Source organism: Esox lucius, chromosome 1 (genome assembly GCF_011004845.1).
Source record: "Esox lucius isolate fEsoLuc1 chromosome 1, fEsoLuc1.pri, whole genome shotgun sequence".
Lineage (NCBI taxonomy): Eukaryota > Metazoa > Chordata > Actinopteri > Esociformes > Esocidae > Esox > Esox lucius.
In genome coordinates, this window is record NC_047569.1 from 32,049,579 (window position 1) to 32,076,913 (window position 27,335).

The 27,335-nt window shown below is 40.8% G+C and overlaps 1 protein-coding gene across 2 annotated transcripts in view; it reads left to right on the top strand.

The window, feature by feature from the left end:
• The first annotated feature begins 213 nt into the window (after positions 1-213).
• zgc:172282 (leucine-rich repeat and fibronectin type III domain-containing protein 1-like protein) overlaps positions 214-27,335 on the top strand; it is a 125,338-nt gene continuing 98,216 nt past the window's right edge. For both annotated transcript variants that reach the window (XM_034293065.1, XM_010891990.3), the window contains exon 1: positions 214-835. The gene's annotated coding sequence lies outside the window, so the exon portion shown is untranslated. The remainder of the gene's footprint in view (positions 836-27,335) is intronic.

Here is a 27,335-nt window from a genome sequence, read left to right on the forward strand (position 1 = left end):
GTTTTTTGTGACAAAGGGCTTCACTGGCAATACTACGTATATGGATAGCAGTCAAAAGCCTTATCTCCAAAGGCAGAGCAACACACTTAATGTCATGCTTGACGGTCGTGTCTTCATGTTACCCTTATTTTCGATTGGTAATCCCATAAACGAAGTCTAAAAGAAGTCCGAGGTGGGAAAGGCTTGCTGGCCGGGTGCGGCATGTGGGGAGAAGGCTACGGTAATACCTAATGCACAGAGGGGCGCGATGCGTGTGTAACCTAGTGCAAACCTTTCTTAAAAACGCCCCTCACTCAGTACGGGGGACTGCTGCCGGTCGCTCACAGCCTGTCAGTGCTGAACAGGACACCAAGGACTGCACTTCTAAGTGGACTTCGTTCCTAGGATCTATACCTGAAAAGGATTTCCTGTCTTAACAGGGCGAATAACGATCGAAATCGGGGCGCGGATATGCTGGACTCAGCAGAATAATTTATAATCACTGCCACTTTTTAGAATGACTGTCCTGACACATTGTGGAAAAAGGCTCTTCAGTCCGTTCGCCTGGATCGGCTAATTTGTTGCTCGAAAGTACATTTCTGAGTTGGATATCGCTCGCTTAGATGCTACTTAATTGTGTGATAACATCATCGGAGGAACTAAACGCAAAGCAACTGCGGTCAGCGGTGCCATTGAGTGTTTCTTGTGCACCAGAAGTGCTGAGATACTGGCTTGTTATCGAGTGTCTTCACTACAGGCAATCAGACGAGATGCAAATCGTTTTATTTGTAACCAGCTAAAATAATCTACTCGATTGCCAGATAACGAAGAGGAAATGACAATCTGAAGAAAAGCGGTAAAGATTCATTTTATGATCTCATTGTGTTTTTAATCTGGTCAAAATTATAATAAGATATATTCGTCAAAATGTTTCAACAGATGTATGAATATTGTAACGTGGAGCTTGAATATAAAAGTGGAGTTCCTTTTTATATATATATATATATTTTTTTTTTTTTTTGGGGGGGTGGTAATGCGAGGTGTGGATCAGGTGTGGTTTGACAGTTAGGGGTCTACAACAGAATGCTGAGTAATGGTCTGTGGATAGCCTACCACACCATTCGAAAGTACCCTTGTACAATGATTCCTTAGCAGAAAGGTGGCTAGTCGGGTTTCGACTGATCGTCTCATCACATCGTCTCAGCCTAATCTACCATAGGAAATATAGACATGTTGGTTATTAAGTATATTTATCCACCCAGCTCCACATAACATTATTTCTATAATCCTATCTTGATTTGGTGACAAATACATCATGCAGTCTTACAGAAAACCAAAACTGCTTTGTGACATACTCTGTGAGACGTAGCCTACGTCTTTTCATTCTTTTTAAAAAAGATCAGGTGCTCCATCTCCATGAGGCCATAATACTTACAACCTGAAGCTGTGATATCTACACCATCTGATCTGTGGTGCTTTAAATAATGCATTTAGAAAAGACAGAATGTGAAATAAAAATCCAGTCATTTTACAATTCCAAAATAGTATTTAATTAATGTACTGTAAGTCTACGGGTAAAGTGATATGCCGGCATTGCAGTCTACAGAACCAGGTGTTATCCCGCAATTCATGAAAACACAAAATCAATATATTGCACCCTGGGAGGACATCGAAGAAATGCCTGTGCATGTGTTTCTTTTATCTATTTTCTCCTATTTTCTTTTTATTGTGCTTTGCAGATGGTTCTGTGTTTCTTTGAGAATAAAAAAAAAAAAGTATCTTTAATCATTCGCTTCGGCATTATACACGCAGGACCACTTTGAATTGATTTGTTCCACCTGAGCTACTTCCCTGTTCGGGTAATGAACGTCGGCGAGGTCGTAAAAATTCGGCTTTTGGCCACAGCCGGGTTCTCTCCTCCTAATTGTCCATTCATGGCAGTATACATTTCCACTGATGCAGCATCTAGATGTGTCTCCTTTCTATGTGCCGTACTATCCAACGAGGACGCCTTATGAATGTGAAGCTGCAGTGCTTGTAGATGTCTTCTGTGCCGCAGGTAGGGGGCCATGGAGCACAAGCTGCTGCTTGCAGGTCCTTCCTCTCAGCTAACTGGTCATGTTTCACATGACAATGCTCTCATGTCTGTGGAATCAGACATTCACAGTGCTACTTTGGCATGCAGTCTGGGACTTTTGTTGATAAAAAAATTTACGTTGGCCAGGACATGTTTCATGTTGTTTATATGTGCATACTCTATATATCGAATTACTGTCATACAAGTTTGAAACTGAGTGGTTTTGATGACATGGGGCCTAAGTTGGCACATAACTGATATAGTGCACAACTTTCTGGAACCCTTTTGGCATCAATAGTGCAAGTTTTACAATCATAAAAGCATCTTTAACCCTCTGAGTACTACGCTTCAAATTTTTGGGTGTCACTACTTTTATATTTGGGCTTACAAACAATATGTAATGTAAATCGATCATTGTGTATTTGGCATCAAATTATTCATGTTAATGTTAATGTTCTTATAAGGTAGTGTTTTAGGGAAAAATGCACAATTAACTATTGAAAAAATGAATACAGTAAACCTACCTGCATGCATGTTTGTCTGGCTAGCTAGCTGTCACATGTTTTGTTGATATTTGTTCTGTGGTAACAGCAATCAATTAATTGATGTGTGCATGGGGTTTCCTCAACAAACCTTTTCATTTACTGCCTCCTCTCTCATTCCTGCTCTCTAGACTTTTCACGTTAAATAGTAATTGAGGAAATTAGGCTAGGTGAGTACATTTGTACAGAAATGGACTGTCTCACATAAAGATTTTTGTATGAAATTAGACAATCCTCCACTTTTGACCGATCAAGGAAATTACTTTTCCTGGTTGGATCCCAAAATTAATTTATAAATGAAAAATAAAAACGATGTGCATGACACTCACAAACCTGTATCGAGTAGTGCATTGTTTTTAAAATGTTGTCTTGTAAAAAAAAGCATATTAAGGATGTGGAAGATTTCAAGAGTCTTCCATGTTAAGCCAACCTAGTTGCAGGGGAGGATGTTACGTAATTCTGTGACAGGTAATTTTGTATGATGTATTACGTTACGGTAGGTCGTAACTGTTTTCGAAAACATTATTATGTTAAGTATGAACATATCAGCAGTGCTATTGACTTGCAATTATGTTCAGTGTCAACGTATGAGAAGTCAGAAACACTGCCACCAGAGGGCATTGTGAATGTATTCGTATTTGAATAGAGTGGCTGTTGTGGTGGGGATGCTGGGTGGGTGTTTCTGCAACCAATTTTAAGTCCAGTAGTTGAGAGCTCAATTCAGGACCAATAGCACTGGGGATACTGAACATGAAAACAGTTTACAAAAAAGTTTCATGCAAACACAATTCGTGAGAGGCACAGTTGAATTCCATGGTATGGATTAAGGTTTGTCCTGATAGAAACAGAAGAGACCTACATTAAATGGGTATTATACAACCCTGTTTGCAAAAATGTTGGGATGCTGAGTAAAATGTAAAGAAAAACAGAATGCAATGATGTGCAAATCATTAAAACCTTGTATTCAATAGAAAATAGTACAACGAAGACATATCAAATGTCGAAACTTAGAAATGGTATTGTTTCTTGGAAACAACATGCCCTCTTTGAATTTGATGTCAGCAACACGTTTCAAAAAAGATGGGACAGGGGCAAGAAAAGATGAGTAATGCTAAAAAAAAACCTGTTGGAACATTTCACAACTAGTTTGGTCAGTAACATAATATGTATAAAAAGATCATTCCAGAGAGGATGAGTCTTTCAGAAGTAAAGATCTGGAGGGGTTCACCACTCTGTGAAAGACAGACAAATAGTGCAACAATTAAAGAATAACGTTCCTTAACTAAAATTGCACAGAGTTTGGGGATCTCATCATCTATGATACATAATATCATTGAAATATTCAGAGAATGTGGAGAAATATCTGTATTCAAAGGACAAGGCCGAAAACCAATATTGGATGAGGTTGATCTTCGGGCCCTCAGATGGCACTGCATTAACCCAAACCATTGTCTGTGAACACAGTACTTTGCTGCTTCCACAAATGCAAGTTAAAACTTTGCCATGCAAAGGCATTATCCAGGCTAAAGTGAAGAGGGACCATCCGCCTTCTTATCAGTGCACAGTTCAAAAGCCAGCATCTGTAATGGTATGGGGGTGCATTTGTGCACATGGCATAGATGACTTGCACATCTGTCAAGGCAGCACTGATTCTGAAACATATATACAGGTTTCGGAGCATATGCTGCCATCCAGACAACATCTTTTTCAGGGAAGGCCTTGCTTATTTCAATAAGACAATGACAAGCCACATTCTGCACATATTACAACAGCATGACTCCGTAATAAACGAGTCCGGGTGTTAAACTGGCCTGCCTGCAGTCTCGACCTGTCAACAATTGAAAACATTTGGCACATTATAGAACTAAAAATACGACAAAGGGGACCACAAACTTTTGAGCCGCTGAAATCCCATATCAAGCAAGAATGGGAAAACATTTCAATTTCAAAACTACAGACTATTGGTCTCCTCAGTTCCCAAAACGTTTACAAAGTATTGTTAAAAGAGGAGGTTATTTAACAGAGTCATAAACATTCCCCAGTCCTAACCTTTTTGGAATGTGTTGCTGGCATCAAATAAAAAATGGGGCAATTTCTTTCCCAAAACAATAAAGATTCTCAGTTTCAACATTTAATATGTTGTCTTTGTGCTATGTTAAATTAAACATAGGGTGATTTGCACATCATGGATGATTTGCACATCATTGCATTTTTATTTTCTTTTGCATTTTACGCAGTGTCCAAAAGTTTTTAGAAACAGGGTTGTAGATAACAATTTAACAGATTAGCAGCATGCTACATGCATATGTTTGCCAGAACAATACATACAAGTTCCTACAAATAAATTATACTAAATAATTTTATTGATCCTTTTATTTTATTGTGATTTATTAGTGGGACATGACACAAACATTTATATTATACTGTTTTCACAAAACATGTTGTGTCACAGTTATGGGATGTGTAGAGTAGAGCCCCACTTGTGATCCTAGAGATTGAATCATATGACTTTTGTGGCACAATGTTTATTGACCTCTTTGATGCTTTGAAACGAACAACCGGGTCTCAACCTATTAATGGAAGTTCATCTCTATCACAAGGATTGCCTAGATGGTGCCAAAGAGCAAGCAATACGGTCACTCAGTCACTGTCATAATGGTGATACTGCAGTGCCAGTAAAGCGAGATTGGACAAAATAAAAAGTACATCTGCACCAAACAAACTGTAGCATCAAATTAGACAAGACAGAAGAAAGCAATATATTCAAATCACTTTTGGGTTGATGTCAAATGTGTAATAAATTTGTAGTTAGCCAGTCTAATCAGCTGGCTCATGTTTAATGTTGCCCATCGGCTTGAAATTATTGTTAGAAATTAAGATTACTTTGTTTGCCATTGCTACTGCTGATATGATATCCTGGCTTTGGCAAACTAACTAGCAATGCATTCTCAGAAACTACTTTTGGTTTTTAGTAACCTAAATATTTTTATGTTTAGTTCTACTTAGGCAAAAAAAAAAATATATCCAAAGAAGTTATATGAATCAGAATCCCTAAATGTCTAGTTCTGGTTTTAGCCATCTACCAAGCATGTTTTCTTTCAACCTGTCATGTATTATTTTTTTCTGGTTCTCTATGGTATATTATACAGGGTTTATTGCAACTAGTGTTCACTTGTTGTTGTCTAGGATATTATGTTGTGAGCTTGTCATGGCCAGTATTATTTATTCTTGACCTGCATATTAATAGACCAAAAAGATGATGAGCTATAACTGTTTGCTTGAAGAGAGCAACACATGTTGTCGATTCCCGTTGTCAATGGCTCCCACTGTCATGGGAAGACATTAGGATCTCATCATTTCATCCATTATCTCTGACATTAGTATCTTTGATGACAATAAACTATCAGGCGGGGTGGTACAATCCTCCATAAGGATGATCTACATCCCCTTGACCCCTCAGTATAATGTATTGGTTTCAGGGTCACGGAGGACAGAGGATGTATCAAGGTTTAAGACCTTTAAAGAGTAAGAAACTCCCAAGCCTGGGCTGTTATCCTTTAAAGAGTAAGAAACACCAATGCCTGGACTGTTATCTGCCCTCCTGTTTTTCATGCTTTCTGATGTGTGCCCGGAGGTGACAAATACGTCCTGACATGGGAATCTTGAGATACACTGTCCTCAAATTGACAAAGGGTGTATGCGCTCCAGAGGTATCTCTTGGGATCTATTAGTACTGTCTGACGTTCTCTGTCCCGCGATGATGGATGGAGCAACCTTCTGCATTGATTCTCTTTCTCTCTCACTCTCTCTCTGTCCCTCCTCTCTCCCGCTCTAACCTTATGTCTCCAAGGCAGGCGACAGGCCAGGACACATGGAATGACAATGTCCTCCGCCCATGTACTTTTCATGTTATTGGTGAGGACATCAGGCGACATGCCTGGTTCTGTCACTACCTGCATGGCTCCATAATAAGGCACATGGCTGCACCAGAGCATGACATACGTGAAACTTTGACAACATTCTGTTCATGTTCTATTCGTTCATGTTAGATTCCCACTGGCATTACATGGGGGGTACTGAAACAGTGCTACAGAATGCCTAGAATTTAGAACATTCCAAATTGAGATTTCAAATTGAAGACATTCTCTACATGTGGTTCTGCAATAGGGCTGACCCATCTGCTCCTGTGTGTTCAGCATTTAGGTGTGAGAATAGGCCTGGTGGAGCATTAAGGCCATTGAAGGGTTTATACGTTTTTCTTTTTTCTTCGGAAGTCTGTTGAGTTTTATATATGTTTGATTGAAAAAGATAGATGTTGTCAATGTGGATTTTATAAATACCTTACGTTTTGTCCCTCTACAAACAAACACATTTACAACAGTAAAATTCTATGATCTAAGATGTACAATAAAATAAGGTTCTTGCCTATTAAATTATGCGTATTGAAATTACTGTAATGTGTAAAATTGTTTCCCTGTGAAAAATGAGCTCAGTTTTCATTACTGGTCACCAGCCAGAGGTGTTATTAACGTTTTGGAAAATAATGCTTAGAGTTCCCCTGTGTGTAGCTAAACCTGTACAGTATCTCAATCAATCAATCAGTTTTGTTTTATAAAGCACTTCACATGTTTGAGTTTGTCACAGATTGCTTATATATCAGCGTTTGTCACAGGTTGCCTTTCAAGAGACCCAGTCCGTTTACAACTACTGCTGAGATTCTCAGCGTCTTTGTGGTTTATCAGTTGATAATCCAGGTGTTGATGCCAGCATATAAATAATTTAGTCAGTGTTCTTCAGAACATTCCTGAAGGCCATGTATCATTTAAAGTTTAACCCAAAGAGCTATTTTAGACTACAAGAGAGAGAGACTTAACACAGGAACATTTTATTTTACTAAATAATATACACAACATTTCGGTTCACATTGGAATGTGCAGACATTTAAGCTGAGAGAGGGTAGTGGGTTTGAATGGAGGGATTTGTGCGTGTGGCATCTTCACTTTCCAGATGTTTTGTAATCGGCCAATATCCAATATCAAACCTATTCAGCTACACAATACACAAAATAGTAACATTAGACTACTTGCCATTTTAAATGTTTTCCTCAATGACCCTTGACTTGTAAATGTGCAGGGAGGGAGGCGTGTCGTGGTGCCTAGAAACTTGTAAAGCGGTAGAATGAACAGGTCTCTCTGCCCATGCCAGTCAGTCCTTTTTTGTCATAGATCTTGCGATGAGCATATCTTTCTACTTGCTCCTACTTCATGTGTCTCAATTTAAATTGCATTTGATATTTCAATGGGGAAACAATTTAGTCTAATCAGAATTATCTGTAGAGCAAGGTTGTTTCTCTGTACCAAACTCGCCTGCTTCCTCAATTTTTCTGTGTTTAATTGTAATTACTGCATTAACGTCCTTGTCTATGGCCAGACAATATACTCACAGTTACAGTGGCATTGCCTCTCTAACTTCGGTGAACAATCAATCACTACAGTACTACGCTATGTAAAAATGCATATATACCTAAAAATGTAATCAGAAATCTCTTCATATTTTTTGTTGTTGTGAATAAGTACTATATACACTTTCTCTTTACAGTACTCAGAAGGGGGGGTTGATCAACAAAGTAGCATGCGCTCCCTCAGAAGTTAGCATCTTAAAAGGGAGATTATCACACATATACAATCATTAAGACATGGGATGGTGTGGTCTCTGGCCAATGTACCACAGCTAAAAGCTGTTGTGCATGTCACATCGCAGATTGCCGTTTTGCAGCACTTAGCTCTGGTATATATTGACGATATTTAACAATCCCCTGAGATACCTTACAGCTTATAACATGGTTACCAATGCAGTAGAAATTAATGCTTTGTCATACCCTGTGGTAGTGTGTTCCCATATGTCATACAGTAGCTTATAGTTCAAAGTGATCTGTTTATAATACAAAATAAATATTTTAGACATTTCAGGAAATGGATTGTAGTGTAAATAGGCCCAAAGTTAGAGGCTAATCAATCTTGCTGGCGTGTTACCATGTATAATCTAGTATTGGGAAACCCTGACATCTGTATTTGGGACTCACATGTCTGGAAACCCAATCACAATCCAAGATAGAGTGGGACCTCCAGAAATAACTGTATGCAAATATGCAACATATTGAAGTCATGTAATTATCAAAAGTGTTTTAATTACAACAAATCTAAAATGTTTTAGATAAATGTGTGAGATATGTCTTTGTGCTGTGTTCCTGTTCTTGTGAAGAGAGCCATGGAGGAGTTAGTCACCCTTATTTCAGCAGAAGACTGTAGTGCTATCGTAAGTCAGTAGCAATGATCACTATTTGGTAATCATCGCAGGATGTGCAATGATAAGCATAAAAGTAGGGCTGTGATTGGATACATTGTTAGATACATTTTCTGTTTAAAATGGGCGTTACTCGATTTCTAGGTGATGTCCAACTATAAGACTTTCATATGTGTTGTAGACAAACTAATTTCATATAAAATAGTTCTAAAAATAAATATTTTCACTATTAAATGTTCATTTAATAGAGAAGAAGAAAGAATTACTTTACTGCAATTGTCGACTGAAATGAAAAAGCCATATCTCTGATTGACTAATAATAAGAAAAGCTTAAGATGGGCAAATGAACACAGAGACAGTGAAAATGGAAATTAAAGATGAATTTCCCACACCTGTGACTATTTAAATTAGTGTCTTTACAATATGCCTGACAACATCTTGACATGCCTTACAGCTTCTGGCACACTGTAATTTGGAGTGATGAGACCAAAATAGAGCTTTATGGTCACAACCATAAGCGCTATGTTTGGAGAGGGGTCAACAAGGCCTATATTGAAGCATGGTGGTGGCTCACTGATGTTTAGGGGGTGTGTGAGCTCTAAAGACATGGGAAGATTAATTCAGCATGTTATCAGAAAATATTGGCAGACAATTTGCATTCTTCTGCACGAAAGCTGCGCAAGGACGCTCTTAAACTTTCCAGCACGACAACGACCTTAAGCACAAGGCCAAGTTGACCCTCCAGTGGTTACAGCAGAAAAAGGTGAAGGTTTCGTGAGTGGCTTAACCTGACCTTAATATCATCGAGCCATTCTGGGGAGATCTCAAACGAGCGGTTCATGCAAAATTACCAAAGACTTTGCATGACCTGGAGGCATTTTGCCAAGACAAATGGGCAGCTATACTCCCTGCAAGAATTCGGGGCCTCATAGACAACTATTTCAAAAGACTGCATGCTGTCATTGATGCTAAAGGGGGCAATACACAGTATAAAGAATTAAGGGAATGCAGACTTTTGAACAGGGGTCAGTTCATTTTTATCTTTGTTGCCATGTTTTGTTTTCTGATTTTGCCATTCTGTCATGACCTACAGTTGAATGTGAATCCCATAAGAAATCAAAGACATGTGTTTTGCCTGCTCACTCATATTTTCTTTACAAATGGAACATATATTACCAATTCTCCAAAGTTATGCAAACTTTTGAGCACAACTGTATTTGACCTCTTGCTCAGTTGTGCACTGGGGCCTCCCATTCCTCTTTCTATTCTGGTTAGGGCCAATTTGCATTGTTCTGTGAAGGAAGTACTACACATAGTTGTATGAGATCTTCCGTTTTTGGGAATTTCTCACGTGGAATTGCCTTCATTTCTCAGAACAAGAATAGGCTGACGAGTTTCAGAAGAAAGTTCTTTGTTTCTGGCCATTTTGAGCCTGTAATGGAACCCACCAATTCTGATGCTGAAGATACTGAAGTAGTCTAGAGAAGGACAGTTTTATTGCTTTGTTAATCAACACAACAGGTTTCAGCTGTGCTAACAGTCGCAAAAGGGTTTTCTAATTATCAATTTGCCTTTTAATATTATAGAATAGCAAACACCATGTGCCATTGGAACACAGGACTGATGGTTGCTGAGAATGGGCCTTCCCAACCAGGGGTACTATGCCCCCTGGTCCTATCAACAAGGGGTAATTGAGAACACTCAACACCATAGGCATACTTGTAAAATTAACATGCAGGGGTGCTTTGGGGGTATTCAAAAAAGAGCAAAATTCTGTTGGTGGTACAGTAGCTGAAAAAGGTTGGGAAACACTGTAAATTTCAAAAGGACAGTTCATGTCATTCATTATTTTGTTTTGTATGAATGAATACAGTGGCTCACAAAGTGGTTTTGGCATTTTCTGCCTAAATTTACAAACTTTATCAATACAGTGATCATTCAAACAATTTGCAATATCAACAGGTTTAGTTATAAAAACCCTTCCAGTTCAATACAAGATGAAGTCAAGTTGCACTTTCTGCCCATGATATTATTTAAGGTGCTCCAGAGCTTTTTTCCATCATGTTTCACATAATGAATCCTGGATTCATAATACAATTCCTTACTTTTTTATTTCAATTTTATGACATAGTCCCTCAATTTACAATATACTTGCCAAGACGGCGATAGGCAGTCTTACTCCCCAGTGAGAATAGGGAGCTTGATTTCCAGGAATAGCGCTTTAAGCACACAGTAATTATATTCTTGAAAGATTTACATCACAGGCCGCTATGAAATTCATTGCCTAATGACACCACTTTCCTTGTGAATATGTCAGTGCCACAGTCCACATAACCCTTTACTATCACTCATACCAACTATTAACCCCTCAGTCCCCATCCACTCTAACCGATACTTGACACTGTAAGCGCAGCTCTCCACAGGCACATTAAGCACCTCCAGTCTATAGCTTCACCAGGGAGCCTTTTTCTCAAAGCATTCACAATCAGTGCAGCATGTAATTTACCAATTGATCCCTATCAAGTCCTATTAGTCTGCCGTGGAGGTGCAGTTGACATCTCTACCTCCCACTACGATGAACCAGATGTGCAGACTAGGCTTAAAACTGAAGTGTGGGGATCCGTTACTCTACCATCTTAATCCAGAAACCAAGATGGATTAGAATCACATCAATACTGTGCTTGAAACCCTTTTACACCTCTGAGTCCGAAAAATTCAATTGCCCTTTACATTTTCAGGCTCTGTTGGGCCTTGAGCTATCACTGTGGGCTTGTGCGTCTCTGATTTGCTGTTGGCCATGGCCATTCAGGAAGGGACTGTGTCATTTTTGAATCCTATTAATATATTATTATTATTATTATTGTGTTCATAAGGCAAGTCCTTTATGATTACAGTGAGTGTTCAAGTAATGAACCATGCGTTTATTTGCTTCTATCACTGCACACAAACAACTGGTTTGTCTTCATCATCATCGACATGGTGTATTGCCATCCACTGAAGATGAAATGAAACTTGTAATCTGATCAAACGTGTCTCCAAAACCACAATATAAAAATAGACCATAAGAAAAATTTTAAAGCAACAACCTAAACAATTCTCAGTTTAATTTACTTCCTTCTTGAAACTCTAATCTCAGGCCCTGGTGCCTCTGAGAAAGTTACATTTTCAAACAGCCTTCACAGCATTTGAAAATGTTCGGGATCCTTCAACTGATTGGTCAGCTTTCAATGCAATCAGTGGGGCAGTTAATGCCATGACTTCCTCAACTCCCTTTTCTCCAACTATTTCCCTTGATGGAAATCCTTGGTCCTCAACACCTCAACCTGCTTCACCCTGACAGGTTCCTACCATAGTCGTACTGTATTTCCCTCGTACCCATATCTTACATACCTTATGCAACTGTAAATGCTTACAGAAATGCTTTTAAAAGTCAGTAGAATCACTAGGGTGGCCCCTGCACCATTGAATAACTATGCATACTGGAAGACCATTCATGCCAGACAACTATTATAAAATTGGTATAAAAAACTGTTAATACCCAGAATATTCATATACCTTTCAGATTTATGAACTTCAAAGCAAACCTCTTAATTATTTAATATGGTATTTATCTCCTTGGCCATGTTGCTCTGTCTTTTGTAATGCATGTTTTGAGTTGCTAGTTGAGAAGGCCTTCTACAACTTATCAAAACCCAGTCCTTTCTCACCACCCCCCCCCCCCCCCCCACAATGTGCTTTGACTTCCTGGTTGTAAAAACGGCAAACATATTTCTGTCATAGCAAGCAGTAACATCTGCCCAAAGATTTCCCAATATGTTTGGATTGTTCAAATATACCCCAAACTTCCTCCGCCATCGCATCTGTATTTGCCCAGAAATAGAGTACAGTACCTACAGAAAGCATTCTGACTCCACTTCATTTTATTGACCTCATTTATTTTCATTATTTATTTTGTTTGCCATCAATCTTCACAAAATATAAAGACCAAATGAAAATGTTTTTTGAAATTTGTGTAATATATCCTTACAGATCCTCTCAAGCTCAGTCATTTTCAATGGGGAGTATTGGTTAACTGCGATTCTCAAGTCTCACCACAGATACGGTGTTCATGTACAGACTTCAGTTGAGCCACTCAGTGACATTTACAGACTTTCCTTGAAGTTACTCTGGAGTTGTCTTGGTTGTGTGCTTCCGGTTGGTATCATGCAAGAAGATGACTATTTGCCCCAGTGTGCTCCTGTGTGTTCTGGACCAGGGTTTCTTCAAGGACCTCTCTTTATTTCACTCTGTCCATCTTTTGCTCAATCCTCACCAGACTCCCAGTCTCTGCTGCTGAGAAGTATCCCCATTGCAGTTCCCACCACCATAATTCACTTAAGGGATGTTGTTAGCAAGCTGTATATGATATATCGATATACACCGATCAGTCATAACATTATGATCACTGACAGGTGAAGTGAATAACACTGATAATCTCGTTATCATGGCACCTGTCAGTAGGTGGGATATATTAGTCAGCAAGTGAACATTCTGTCCTCAAAGTTGATGTGATAGAAGCAGGAAAAATAGGCAACCGTAAGGATCTGAGCGACTTTGACAAGGGCAAAATTGTGATGGCTAGACGACTGGGTCAGAGCATCTCCAAAACTGCAGCCCTTGTGGGGTGTACCGGTCTGCAGTGGTCAGTAACTATCAAAAGTGGTCCAATGGTGAATTGGCAACCGGGTCATGAATGGCCAAGGGTCAGTGATGCCCGTGGGGAGCAAAGGCTGGCCCGTGTGGTCCGATCCAACAGACGAGCTACTGTAGCTCAAATTGCTGAAAAAGTTAATGCTGATACAGTTTATTGCGCATGGGGCTGCATAGCCGCAGACCAGTCAATGTGCCCATGCTGACACCTGTCCACTGCCGAAAGCACCTACAATGGGCATGTGAGCATCAGAACTGGACCACAGAGCAATGGAAGAAGGTGGCCTGGTCTGATAAATCATGTTTCCTTTTACATCACGTGGATGGCCGGGTGCGTGCATCACTTACCTGGAGGACACATGGCACCAGGAGGCACTATGGCAAGTCGGCGGAGGCACTGTGATGCTTTGGGCAATGTTCTGCTGGGAAACCTTGGATTCTGCCATTCATGTGGATGTTCTGCTGGGAAACCTTGGGTTCTGCCATTCATGTGGTTGTTACTTTGACACGCATTGTTGCAGACCATGTGTACCCTTTCATGGCAATGGTATTCCCTGATGGCACTGGCCTCTTTCAGCAGGATAACGCGCCCTGCCACAAAGCAAAAATTGTGGTTTGAGGAACACAACAACAAGTTCAAGGTGTTGACTTGGCCTCCAAATTCCCCAGATCTCAATTCAATCGAGCATCTGTGGGATGTGCTGGACAGACAGGTCCAATCCATGGAGGCCCCACTTCGCAACTTACAGGACATAAAGGATCTGCTGCTAATGTCTTGGGGCCACATACCACAGCACACCTACACAATATTAGGCAGGGTGGTCATGTTAAGGCTGATCGGTATATAAATATATGTAAAAAAAGATTTAAATGAATACTTTCTATAGATATACAGTATGGAGAACATAGCCTAGTAGCCTGTCTGTAATAATGTCACTGACGGTGCATTCACAGGTTCCATATTGGGAAAGATCGAACTTTGCAATTTGAGAGAATCTCTATGCAACAAGCATGCACCCCATTGTGGTTTATCATTATACCTCATTATCGATCCGTGGCAATTACTTTATGTTACTGTCTTTTATCTTGGCATGTGCAATGTTTATTGTCTTCACTTTAGTTTGCACATGAACATTTCATTTAGACCCAGCTTTTTGAAAAAATGGCCTTTATTTGCGGAAATGATTGCCAGTGCCGGTTATTAAGTGAGACAGGTGGCTATTAGAGACTTGCCATTTAATTGAAGTGTTGCAGTATGCCTCTTGTCTATCTAACCCTTTTTATTTATTTGGATTACATCCAAGCAAGAGAGTAGCACATACACAGCCTCTCATCATTAAAGCTTAATATTTAATATGCAACCATTTCCTTGCAACCTTAATTTTCTTAATTACTAGGTAGAAAAACTAGGGTATCAGTCTTTTTTTTTTGACATTTTACACTGAGCCAGATGTCATGTTTGACAATATTAACACACACATATGCTCACTATAATTTTATCTAATTCAAACGACTATTGAATATTCAATTGATTAGCCAAAGGACCCTCGGGATTCACAAGGTCCCAGCACCTGTCTCGCCTCATTCATGTGATCCCAACAGTCGGGCGTTCTTTGATTTCATACCCCGTCCCTCATTCTGTGTCCTATATTCTTGACCCACCACCTGTACCACTCAGCCTCTCAGTCATAACCGCTGCCACAGACAGAACTAATCCCTTGCGGAATCCCAGCCGGGGAACAGATCCGGCTCTGTGGGACTCCTCCCCCTGGACGCTGCATTGTGAGGTGACTCAATCCCCCCCTACATCCTGCCTAGCAAGCAGCCGGAATCTCAATCAGCCAGCCCCTGACCTCTGCTGCCAGGCAACTGGACCTGTGCCACTCACAGCCTGGTGGGATGAGGTATTAATGGAAGGGTAAGGAATATAACCGTGCTGAGAGGGAACGGACGCTGTGTATGTCCATATTGGCTTATTACAGCTTGGATATTCAGCCTCGTTCCCAAAATGTTGGGATGCTGTATAAAATGTACAGGCAACAGAATGCAGTAATGTGCAAATCATTTAAACCCTATATTCAATACTAGAAAAACAACAAATCAAATTTTGAAACTGTGAAATGTTTCTTGAAAAATGTATGCTCACTTTGAATTTGATGCCAGCAACATGTTTCAAAAAAGCTGGTACAGGGGCAACAAAAGACTTGAAAAGTTGTGTAATGTACGTAAGGGACAAGGCCGAAAACCCATATTGGATGGCCGTGATCTTCGGATACGATTCTATAGTGGAAATCACTGCATGGGCTCAAGAACACTTATGAAAACCATTGTCTGTGAACACAGTATGTCGCTCCATCCACAAATGCATGTTAAAACTCTATCATGCAAAGGAGATAACATGTATAAATAAGATCTAGAAACGCTGTCGCCTTCTCTGGGCCCAAGCTCATTCAAGATGGACTTGGGCGAAGTGGGAACGCGTTGCTTTTTCGAAACCTGTTGCTGGTATCAAATTCAAAATGGGCATGTATTTTTCCAAAAACTATATAATTTCTCAGTTTCCTCCTTTGATATGTTGTCTTTGTACTGTTTCCAATTATATATAGGGATAAATGATTTGCACATCATTGAATTCTGTTTCTATTAGCTCTTTACGCAGCGTCCCAAATCTTTTTGAAACGGGTTTGTGAATAATAGTCCTTGTGAGACTATCATTGGAAATGATGAGTACTGTACGGTTTGAAGGCACTGATGTGTGAGGCTCACCGGAGATTGGATGCATTTCGGGTACTGAAGATGAGCGGTGTCTACATTTACTGGCTTCGGTGGTGTGTACGAACACATGTTGTGCCACTGATGTTGTTATTATCTGCTTAAAATCACCAGCGACGATTGTCTGCTATGCAGAATAAATATGGTTGCGGCAGGCTCATGCGATGCAGCGAGGGACCACACCATCCATGACATGCAGAAAACGCTGTGACTATCACTGCTAATGTCTCCGACCACAACACCTTTCATATGTCCTCGCCAACTCCTCGGAGCATGTTGTTTGGGTAATATAGATGACACTGGTCCCTACGACCATCTGCATGTCCTTACAATCCATGAAAAATGACCCAGCTCATTGTCACCAGGCTATGCCAACCACATCTGTGTAGATCCATCCATCTGCGTTAGCATTACTGCCGCCGAGGTTAGCGTGCCGCCGGTTGAGAGGATTCCTGAGCTAAGACTTTACTAAGACTTTACTAAGACTTCACCGAGACATATAAGGTGGGGTTATGAGCTTGAGATGGGGGTGGACGGATGTGTGCCAGGCTTATAATCAGGATTATACAGAGACCGTATTACCATATTACTGAAGGGCCTCGAGCAGATTTGACCGGATCTAAATATAAACTATCTATGAAACAGAAAAAGGAAGACAGGACAACACAGTGCCTGAAGCAGAGGATCTATTCATAAGCAGAGGATGAGGGATGGCCGGTTAAAGTGATGTAAGGTAGGGATATTGTCAAATATGAGGAAGACTTGGAGAAGCATGTAACTGAGAGAAAAAGAGAGACCGAGAGAGAGCTTGATAGAAAAAGACAGAGGGAGGTCGAGAGCGGGAAAAATATGTGTGGTAGGGGTTGCTAGCTGCTCCTCCATAATATCCTGTCTGGCCTGAGCACTTGATACTGATCAAATAGTTTAATGCACGGCTAGGAGACTTGGCTGCGAAAGTGTCAACGCAAAGAATGATACTGTGGGCTGTGTGTTTTGTTTAGCTTCAGGCACCATCTCACTTAACCCCTTGCTTCTCAATAATCCAGGGCACTTCACACCCTCTACATCCAGGTTTAAATATAAACAGCTGCTAACATAAACTAAGTGCCCATGATGGACAGAGAGCTCATGAAACAAGACGTTTCTCGCTGAGAGGCTCTTACTGTGAAAGACTTTTGAGTCTGGCCCCGGTGAGGAAATACAGATGTTGTGTTAGCACACACAAGCTGTACACATTCACAGCAGACTTTACAATGACATAATCTACTCCTTCGAGACAGAAGTAGAGCGCTAGAAAGTAGTGGAGCAGCATGATGTTGGGTTATCCAAGGTGCCTGTTTCTCCGTTCTGGTCTACGTGAGACGGTGGAGGTGGTGGATGCCGCGCTAACATAATTCCCTCAGCCGTCGGGTCAGAGTTCATCCTACGGTCTCAGCCGCGTCATCACATTGCTCCCGCACCCTACGATTTCGGCAACAGCTGTGTCAGTTGGCCTGTGTGTGTGAGGGAACGTGGTGGGTGGGGTACACACTAGACAGAGGTCAACCTGAGTACTGTGCGGCACATATTGAGGACAACCACTGTGCTTTATTCCTCGCTGGCATGTTATAGCGTTGGGTAGCTCACATGGAGTGCAGTGATTCTACTGGGTGCTGTAATTGCTTGTCTTTAATGAGGTCTCCGATGAGTCTTGTCTACCAGGCAACTTGCCTTTGAGCCAACGTTTCATGATTTGTCAGCAGAGTTTTGCAATCCAAGTTAAATTCAAAATACTTTTCCTGTTTCTATTTAAATATGGTAATTTAATAAGAGATAAAGGGTTATTTTGGTAGGTTCAGGTAGGTTGGGTTATTTTAGACCTTGTCTTGTCTACAGTGTGGAGAACAAGTATTTGATACACTGCCGATTTTGCAGGTTTTCCTACTTACAAAGCATGTAGAGGTCTGTAATTTTTATCATAGGTACTCTTCAACTGTGAGAGACGGAATCTAAAACAAAAATCCAGAAAATCACATTTTATGATTCTAGAGTTAAGACCAAAATATTACGTTTTTTGGTCTAAACTCCACTCGCCGTGTTTGGAGGAAGAAGAAGGATGAGTACAACCCCAAGAACACCATCCCAACCGTGAAGCATGGAGGTGGATGCTTTTCTGCAAAGGGGACAGGACGACTGCACCGTATTGAGGGGAGAATGGATGGGGCCATGTATCGCCAGATCTTGGCCAACAACCTCCTTCCCTCAGTAAGAGCATTTAACATTGGTCGTGGCTGGGTCTTCCAGCATGACAATGACCCAAAACACACAGCCAGGGCAACTAAGGAGTGGCTCCGTAAGAAGCATCTCAAGGTCCTGGAGTGGCCTAGCCAGTCTCCAGACCTGAACCCAATAGAAAATCAGCTGAAAGTTTGTATTGCCCAGTGACAGCCCCGAAACCTGAAGGATCTGGAGAAGGTCTGTATGGAGGAGTGGGCCAACATTTCTGCTGCAGTGTGTGCAAACCTGGTCAAGAACTACAGGAAACGTATGATCTCTGTAATTGCAAACAAAGTTTTCTGTACCAAATATTAAGTTCTGCTTTTCTGATGTAACAAATACTAATGTCATGCAATAAAATGCAAATTAATTACTTAAAAATCATACAATGTGATTTTCTGAATTTTTGTTTTAGATTCCGTCACTCACAGTTGAAGAGTACCTATGATAAGAATTACAGACTTCTACATGCGTTGTAAGTGGGAAAACCTGCGCAATCGGCAGTTTATCAAATACTTGTTCTCTCCACTGTATACATACTCCAAAATAATTTGTGGTCACACCCTCCCTTGAGGTCTGAAGAGTTAAATAATTAGAACAATTGTTTGAATCAACCCCTGGCTCCAAGTGACAAGATCAATATTGGTTTGTTACATTTCAAGAAACCTTCTCCTTGCTACCTTTTCCTTTATATTATGGTATCATAACTGTTTTTTGACTTGGTAAGACACATTTTACAGAGAATACATTCATTTCCTGGTTAGCAACATTGCAGAAAATGTAAGAAACTTGTTTTCTTCTTCATGTTTCTCTAAAGGAGTTCATAGCAGAACTCCTTTAGAGGTGTTCATACCCCCTTTTGTACCTTCTACACTAATCCAGTGAGCATCTTCCCCAGGCTTAATATTTAGAATCAGTGTTAAGTGTTGATAGCAGCCCACAGAAGAGTAATGATAGGCATCAGACTGATGCAAAGTTTTACATAACTAATATGTAACACATGCATAAATCCATATTTTTACCATTAGTATACGGAGCATTAGAGTCAAGAATTAGTCGATCACGGTTACTGTCTGCTAGCCAAGCATTATAAAACTCCCCCTGCAAGTTGAGATGTGAAGTTTGGAGAAGACATCAACTCTAGGGAGATATCACTTCCCTACAGTGCCCCAGGCAAGGCATTTCATTGCTAGCAGCACTGGCATTTATGCCTCCCAGTGAGTTACGTTACTGTCAATGTGACAAAGATCTTTCGGCAGATATTGCTCCGCTCATCGATATGAGTAATTGGCGCGCATGCTTAAACAGGCTGATTTCCATATGACTTTCATGGCGAGCTTGAATGGAGAAGCCACATTCATTCTCCTCTGGTTGTGTGACAATATGTAACATTTTATGCTAGTTATGAATTCCATTATCTTTGTTAAGTGCCCCATGAATGCTAGTGCTCTTGTCCAAGCACCCTGAGATGCAATTTTAAATAACAAGGCATTTTACAGAAAATAAAAGCAGATACATTTTTAATATATGATTTACTTATCCAGACAAATTTTTTAAGGCCAAAATTGATGTGGACAGGATTTTGCGCTTTTTCATCTTTGCTCCCTTGGCACAAATTAGCTATGATAATGTTGAAGGTTGATTTGAATTGGTACACCGAGTGCTGTGTATTGGAAGCATGGTTGAATCTCTTTCCATCTCCACTGTAAAAGGTTCCCGCTACCTCTGGGTGCTTTTCTGCCCAGCATAATATATGTTAATGGATACACTGTTCCATATTTAATAAGGCAATTGTTTTATTTATAGGGCCCTTGGATGGGCATCGTTCCTAAGCAATTGAAGTGCACGTTTCTACTCATCCTCCCTAACACATGTGGCTTGTTTACTGGGGCCTACAGTAGTTTAACCAACTATGTACTCGCTGATTTAACCATGTTTCACCAAACCCTTTTTTTTCACTTTGGCCTAGAGCTTTATGTGCCATTTGTTTTAACGTTTGGACACCTGGTCTATAATATGCCTCTAAGTGTGATCCAGTAGGTCCAAAACTGGAGTTTGTATGTGTCCTGGCTTACTGTCCCCGCTCTCCGATGGATTTGGCACTAGCGTAAGTCACTCGAGTATGTGGAGCGTTCACATTACAGTTCTAGTAGAGCTGCTAGACTAGCAGAGACGGGATCTGTTCAGTGTGACATCTGTCTGCTTTGTTCCCCAGTGGGAGGGAGGGAGATGCCATGCTGAGAGACGGGGAATTATACTGTGATTTATTTCTGTTTGGGGATATCTCAGAGATTGAATTATTCTGTTTAATCCCCTGGCCTTTTTTAACAGAAAGTAAACGAGCTGGAGAAGTGGTTGTTGGGATGAATGTGTTCATGGGAAGATGAATATATGATGTCAGCAATGCCCTAAGTCCTCCCTAGACTGTTAGATTATAGTCTCCATGCTTTACTACTACAATTATGTGTTATAGAAACACAAACATTGTGTCATTATAGTTCCAAATACTAAACCTCAAATAGTGTCAGTTATGCATGCAGATATACTTCCATTTACCGTGGGCATACAACTGCTGTATAACATCTGAAAACAAGCCAAAATAGGAAATGGTTGAATTTATTGTATACACTAGGATTATATTTATATATTTATTTATATTTGCTTGTATTCTCAATTTGGTAAGCTTCTTTTTGGTAGTGGCTACTTTGACATTATTTGCCAATCCATATAAGTTAAAAGTTATGGAACTTCCATATATTTATTTGTTGTTGTTTTGGTCTGATGTTCATGTTCTTGCAGAGTATTACACTTAGAATGTTGGGGGGAAGGTAATGGAAGAGTCTACACAAATCTAAAGAATGCACAATGGTTTTGATCAGCAGATTATCTTCATAGATATTTCTTACTTTTGCATTGGGAAATGCTTATCAACAATAAACATTAAGTGACATTTCTTTGACTGTGAGGCCTTTTTTCCTAATTGGATGAATAGTTGAAACCATCCATTGTTTTTTTTTTATTGTTTTTTTTTATCCATATATGCTTATTTGAGGAATAGTAGTATGTGATACATAATTAATTATCACAATAAAATACATCTTTTAGTAGTATGTCTACAATCTACACTTCGAGATCAGAGATTGTGTAGCTGTCCTAAATTGTATTCAGTTGGATCCATTTCAGTAGACAAATTAATGATACATTTCTACTAAAAAGAAAGATTTGGCGGATGATCAGTGTGACTTAACCCTTTTAAGTGAAGATTTAAAGGCCCCTCAATTCTGCAACCACTAGCAATTTACGCCAGATGTGGGCTTGGTAATGGACAGTGACACTAAAGAGCCACTGTCAATTGATGTGGATTTAGGTTTTAGCCTGTACTTATTATTCTGAGAAACAGAATAAGCACTATCTTTATTTCTGTAATGGTATTACAAAATCAAATGAAAAGGCCTCTACTGTCGTTCAGATGCTCATGAAGTTGACAGAGCGGTCCAAAAGCCTACGACAGTGTTCCTGTAATGTGAGATGTACTGTACCATCTATTTTCCTCTTTGGGCTCTACCTGAGCGACACAGATCCACGCCAGCGTTCCTTATTGTTAGCGCAGGCTCTGGGGATGAAAGCAAGACCGTGAGCTTAAGCAAGTCTTTTTTGTGTACGTTGTTTGTGTCTGAGTGGGTCTCAGTAAAAGTAGCGGTAGCAGGCGTTCCAGACTCTCCAGTTGGTTGAGTGCGGGCCAGTACCGCCTTAGTGGTGTTTCTGTGATGGAGGGCTAACATTCAGCCTGGGTCTCATCAGAGCCAAGCAGTCTCATTATGTTAGTTACAGGAGTGTAGCTCTGTACACTGGCACTGCTTAATCTTCACGCGTCTGTACAATACTGAAACTACTTTTAAATCCTTTCTGAATCAGTTCCCTTGCCTCCATTCCTGTCTCGCTCACTCTGTTTCTCTCTCGTCTATGTAGTCTCTTTCGCCTGTCACTGAGTGATGGGGCATTAATCATAAAAAATGTAATATCCATATGTACGTGTATAATTTTTTTAATGAGTTAATGGCAATCACCCTGTGACAGGTGACACTAACAAAAAAAAAGCATCAAATGATAATCCCGAAGTCTACACGCCGTAAACATGCTAGCGTGTGTTTATTCATTTCTTAACCGTGCAAACTTTGCAGAGTTGCTACGTTTGCTGCTGTCACAGCACGCCAACTGCCGTTGTCACAACGTGTGATTTCAAAGAGCGGGTGTTGCACATGAGATGTGGGGACGGAGGATTAGAGCGAGGGGGGGGGGGGGGGGGGGGGGGGGGGGGGAGCTTCCATAGGCTGATCAAAGGCGAGGGGTGTGGTGACAGAGCGTTTGTTAGAAACCTGATCTGTTCCTGGATCACGGTGCTGGAAACAGGCTCTGCCTCCCCAGGAGCTACTGTACACACGCAATTGGGACTAGCAGCTTTTGTTGCCGTGACAGAAACGGCTGACTTGAGGCACCCTGGGAAAGTGGGTTCCGCGTAGACATGCTGCTGGGAATGTTTTCACTCATACCCCCCCCCCCCTCACACGCAGCCTGACAATCTCTCCATTTGAGCTGTTTACTACTCCCAGAGGCTGCCTGGGAAAGGGGATAACTGTCACTTGCCTTCCTGCTGCTTTGCAAAGCATCATGGGCGTGTGTCCTTAGTGTGGATAACATAACTGTGTGTCCATATTGTATGTGGCTGTATCAATTTATAGGATCTAACTCAACCAAGAACTCAACCAAGAATCCTATGTCCAGTCAAGTCCAAATTGATGGTTGGTTCACAAGACTTTAATCCGTCGAGTCCGTCCTCTCCGGTCTCCAGCCTTGCCCCCTTTTAGAGTAGCCGATGGACCCGGAGAAGAGGACCCACAATAGCAGTGGATATATAAGCTATTCTGGGATTTAATTACATTAGGACGCTTTGTCAAGTTGTCTCATTGCTTGTTAAAGCCGGTACAAAGATCTCCCAGCTGTTTGAAAGTTTGAGACCAGAGACACAGGCAAGACTGATGAGGCAAAACACAATTAGAAAACAAAACAAAGGCGAGGCCGTGGAAATGTGGGACAGACGGCGTCACGGCGCGAACGTACATACTCCCCTGTTGGGCGTCTCACAGTGAAGGCAGGACTTAGAGGATGTTCCCCGTGGTGGACAACTGTTGATGTCAGGGATGAAAAGTGTGTTCTGAAAACAGAGATCTCTCTGACTGCCGATCAGATGACAGAGTCCTAGGGGACAGTGGGGAATAAAAGACCCACGCCTCTTTGAGTAGAGAGACACTGGTATGTATGGCGTGCCTAAACTCACTCATTACACTGGCAGCCCTTTGAGGCATGACAGAGAGAGGTTGCAGTGTGGCAGAAGTGTGTGATACAATATGCTAATGAAGGGAGCGACAATGAAACATCCCCCTGGTGGGGCCTTTGAAGCAAGACGTAGAGGTAGTGCATTGTGGCATTTCCCTTTATCATCGTCGCTATCAGGAGAAAGAAAGGGAGCTGAATGCTATGAGAAACCTGTGGGTTTCAGCTCCCCATATGTTTTTATTACCACTTGGCGGTGAACATTGTTCGGAAAAGGTAGAGATGAGGTAGCCCACAGATTCTCCATATATAAATAAGTCTTTGTACTGTTATAATGTTACGCATACAAAAGTTTGTGTAGTCCAGTGGAGGTTTGAATACATGTCCAGATGTGACGTGTAGGACTGGCCCACCTCCTGATGTTGTCTCTACCTGTGCTCATTAGTACGGAGGGGTTACGCTATTTGCCTAGATCAGGGTAATACCAGTTTCATCATGATGACTGTTACTCACTCAGTACCATAAAGACGAGAGCAAAAAATAGCTAACACCCATAAATAGCTAGAGGCTAGTAACCTGTTGTCAAAGGCTTGTTATGTGTATCACTTACTTTAGGTTTCACATGCTTGAACTGTGAAGCATTTCTACTGAATAGAACATCAAAACGAACAGGTAGAATGGTAGAGTCTCTGGGCATCTCTCGCAAAGAGTGCCTGGAATGTTTTTTTGTGTGTTTTTTTTAGGCCTAGTTGGAAAGAAAGGGGTGTTTGTAGGCAATGGAAAACAAGGACATACAGAGACGGAGAAGGAGCACTGCTGCTACGTATAAACGTTGTATAATGTTCACAGCCCTTGTCGCCCACTGGCACTCAATGTACATCTATCTGTTTGTGTGCCTTTCATCCTTGCATGTCCTCCTCCCCCTACCCCATCTGTATTCTCCTTCTTTCCACCGTGTCTCAGACCCAAAACACCATTAACCTTTCACTAATAGTTGTTCTCCATAACTTGGAACACATTGTCACTCCACATTCATTGTGCCTGAAATTCATTTCCACGACACGGTGTTGTTTGGTGGAGAGTGCACCTTGGGACCGTGCTAAAATATTCAGTGCAAAAGCGCAAGCCTCTTTGTTGAAACTGAAGCATTGCTACTCCAATGGGAGTGCATGACAAATTTAGCGAATGGAAAATGCATGTGTGGACACAAACATGTACTTTGAGTGCTCATGCTGCACATGTATCTCTGTGATAACAGAGATACTGTGTGTGTGTGGGTGTGTGTGTATGCGTGCGTGCATGTGTGCATGCATGTGTGGAATAGAATAGCTCCCTGCTATCAGGGATGTTTTTCATGACGGCTGTATTGCAGCCGTTTTGTAGAGGTTCGGACAGGCTCCACATGTCCCCCTGTTCTCTCACTCAGTCACACACAATCCAATCCAGGGATCCAATTAATACATCTTAGGGGAACCAGGACCAGAAAAGCTGAGGCGGATCGCTGGTGTTGTTTTTCTGTGTCTTGTGGCTGCTGTGGCTGCATCACCGCACCTTTGATAGCAATCAAACACTTTGAAATTTGATTGATCGCACCCTCGTACATTCAGAGGTGGAGAGATAAATACCAAATAGAAGAACTCAATGCCTCACACAGCATGTTCCCTCCTTTCTTCGATAAAAGTGTTTGTTATATATTTATTTATCTGCTGTTGTGAGTGTGTGTTGGGTCTTTTTTGTGTCTTTTTTTGTTTTAGCTGGTTCTCAGTACTCCAAATCTATTATAATGGTGACCATCAGTAAATTATACCAACCTAGAGACATGCTGGTGTAGAATTTCAATAGTCACTTTTTTTTTTTATATCTTGCAATGGAATCCACAGCAGGCTTTACTGTCCATCCCACAGCTGTTGTTTTTATTTTGTTGACAAAGTATTATGCAAGCAAATAAGTCTGTGGGAAAAAATAAAATGGTACCACTTGATTTTGAAGGGGAATGAGAGGGGAGTCAGGATGTGAGAAATGGAGAGTAAAAAAGAAGATAATCTTGTCCCTGCTCTGGTTCTGGAAATTTAGTACAGTAAGCCAGCTACTCATTTCATTGTTTTGGGCAGAAAATAGCATTGACATTTCAGCCTATTAAATTGGCATTGACCTGGTGGCACATTTTATGAAGTCACACATTTGATCTGATTATAATAGATCAATGAATAATAATCAAGTTAAGGATGGAGACTCTAGACCATCCTGTTATCCAATCAGAGCTAATGCCCACGTGATCACAAGCAACATTTGAAGCGTCACATTAATTACAGGAATGTACTCCTCAAGAAAACTTTATTTCAATGCGCTAAATCCAATGTAATGATTAGTAATGACCTAATACTTAGATACAGTAGATAATATTCTGTGTTTTGCTGTTTTCATTCTCTCTTGAAGGGCAAGTACACTGCAAAAAATGTATGTCTTATCAACTATATTTATCTTGTTTCAGGTAAAAAATCTAACTATCCTAAAAATAAATTACATTTACTTAACAAGCTAAAGTTGTGTTAGATAGTGCTGCTTAGGTTTAGAAATATGTCATCAAGTAATTTGTCTTGTTCTATTGGCAGATTATTTCACTTATTTCCTCAAATATAGTTACCTCCTCAAATATAGTTACCCTTTTTTCATATTTTTTTAAAGACATTGTTTGTAGTGTAGGTTCAGGTTCTCGTAAAGTGTACCAGTAACATTCATTACAAGGCTATATAGTGGCACGAGCGCTTCCTCTCCGGCATCAGTGTTTGCCCCCCCCCCCCCTTTCCCCCTGAGAGCCACACTACCCAGGGCTGCAAAAACAGGGCAAGTGAGCATAACCCAGTGGCTTCACCTTAACATGGCACCTGCTACCAATCAGGCCTCATTTAGGGGGATATAAACAGGCCCCAGGAAAGCAGCACGGAGTGTGACGCCGCATCATGCTGTCTTTGATGCTGCTCCCATGAGGAACACAAACAGGGATGAAGAGTGCAGAGGCAGCTTGACTAGCGTACGCCGGAACCCAAACCTGTGAAACTGCCAGTGGGAGGCCGGCCTAGAGATGATAACGCCTGCAATTTGGCAATTACAAAAGACGTAGACTTCCAGTCATTGTGCTAACATTGGGTAACAAAAGTTGATCAGGGGAAGTAGATGAATGGCCGAAATACCATTGGCAAAATAACAAACTAGGGTCATATCTCTGCAAGATACCTAAAAAGAATTGGTAAGGTGATATTCTCCAATAATTCTGAGCCTACACTGCAAAGACTATTTTTGAGATATTTGCTTGAAATAAGTGAAATAATCTGCCAGTGGAACAAGATAAATTACACAATATTCAAGGCATATTTTCTACAAGCAGT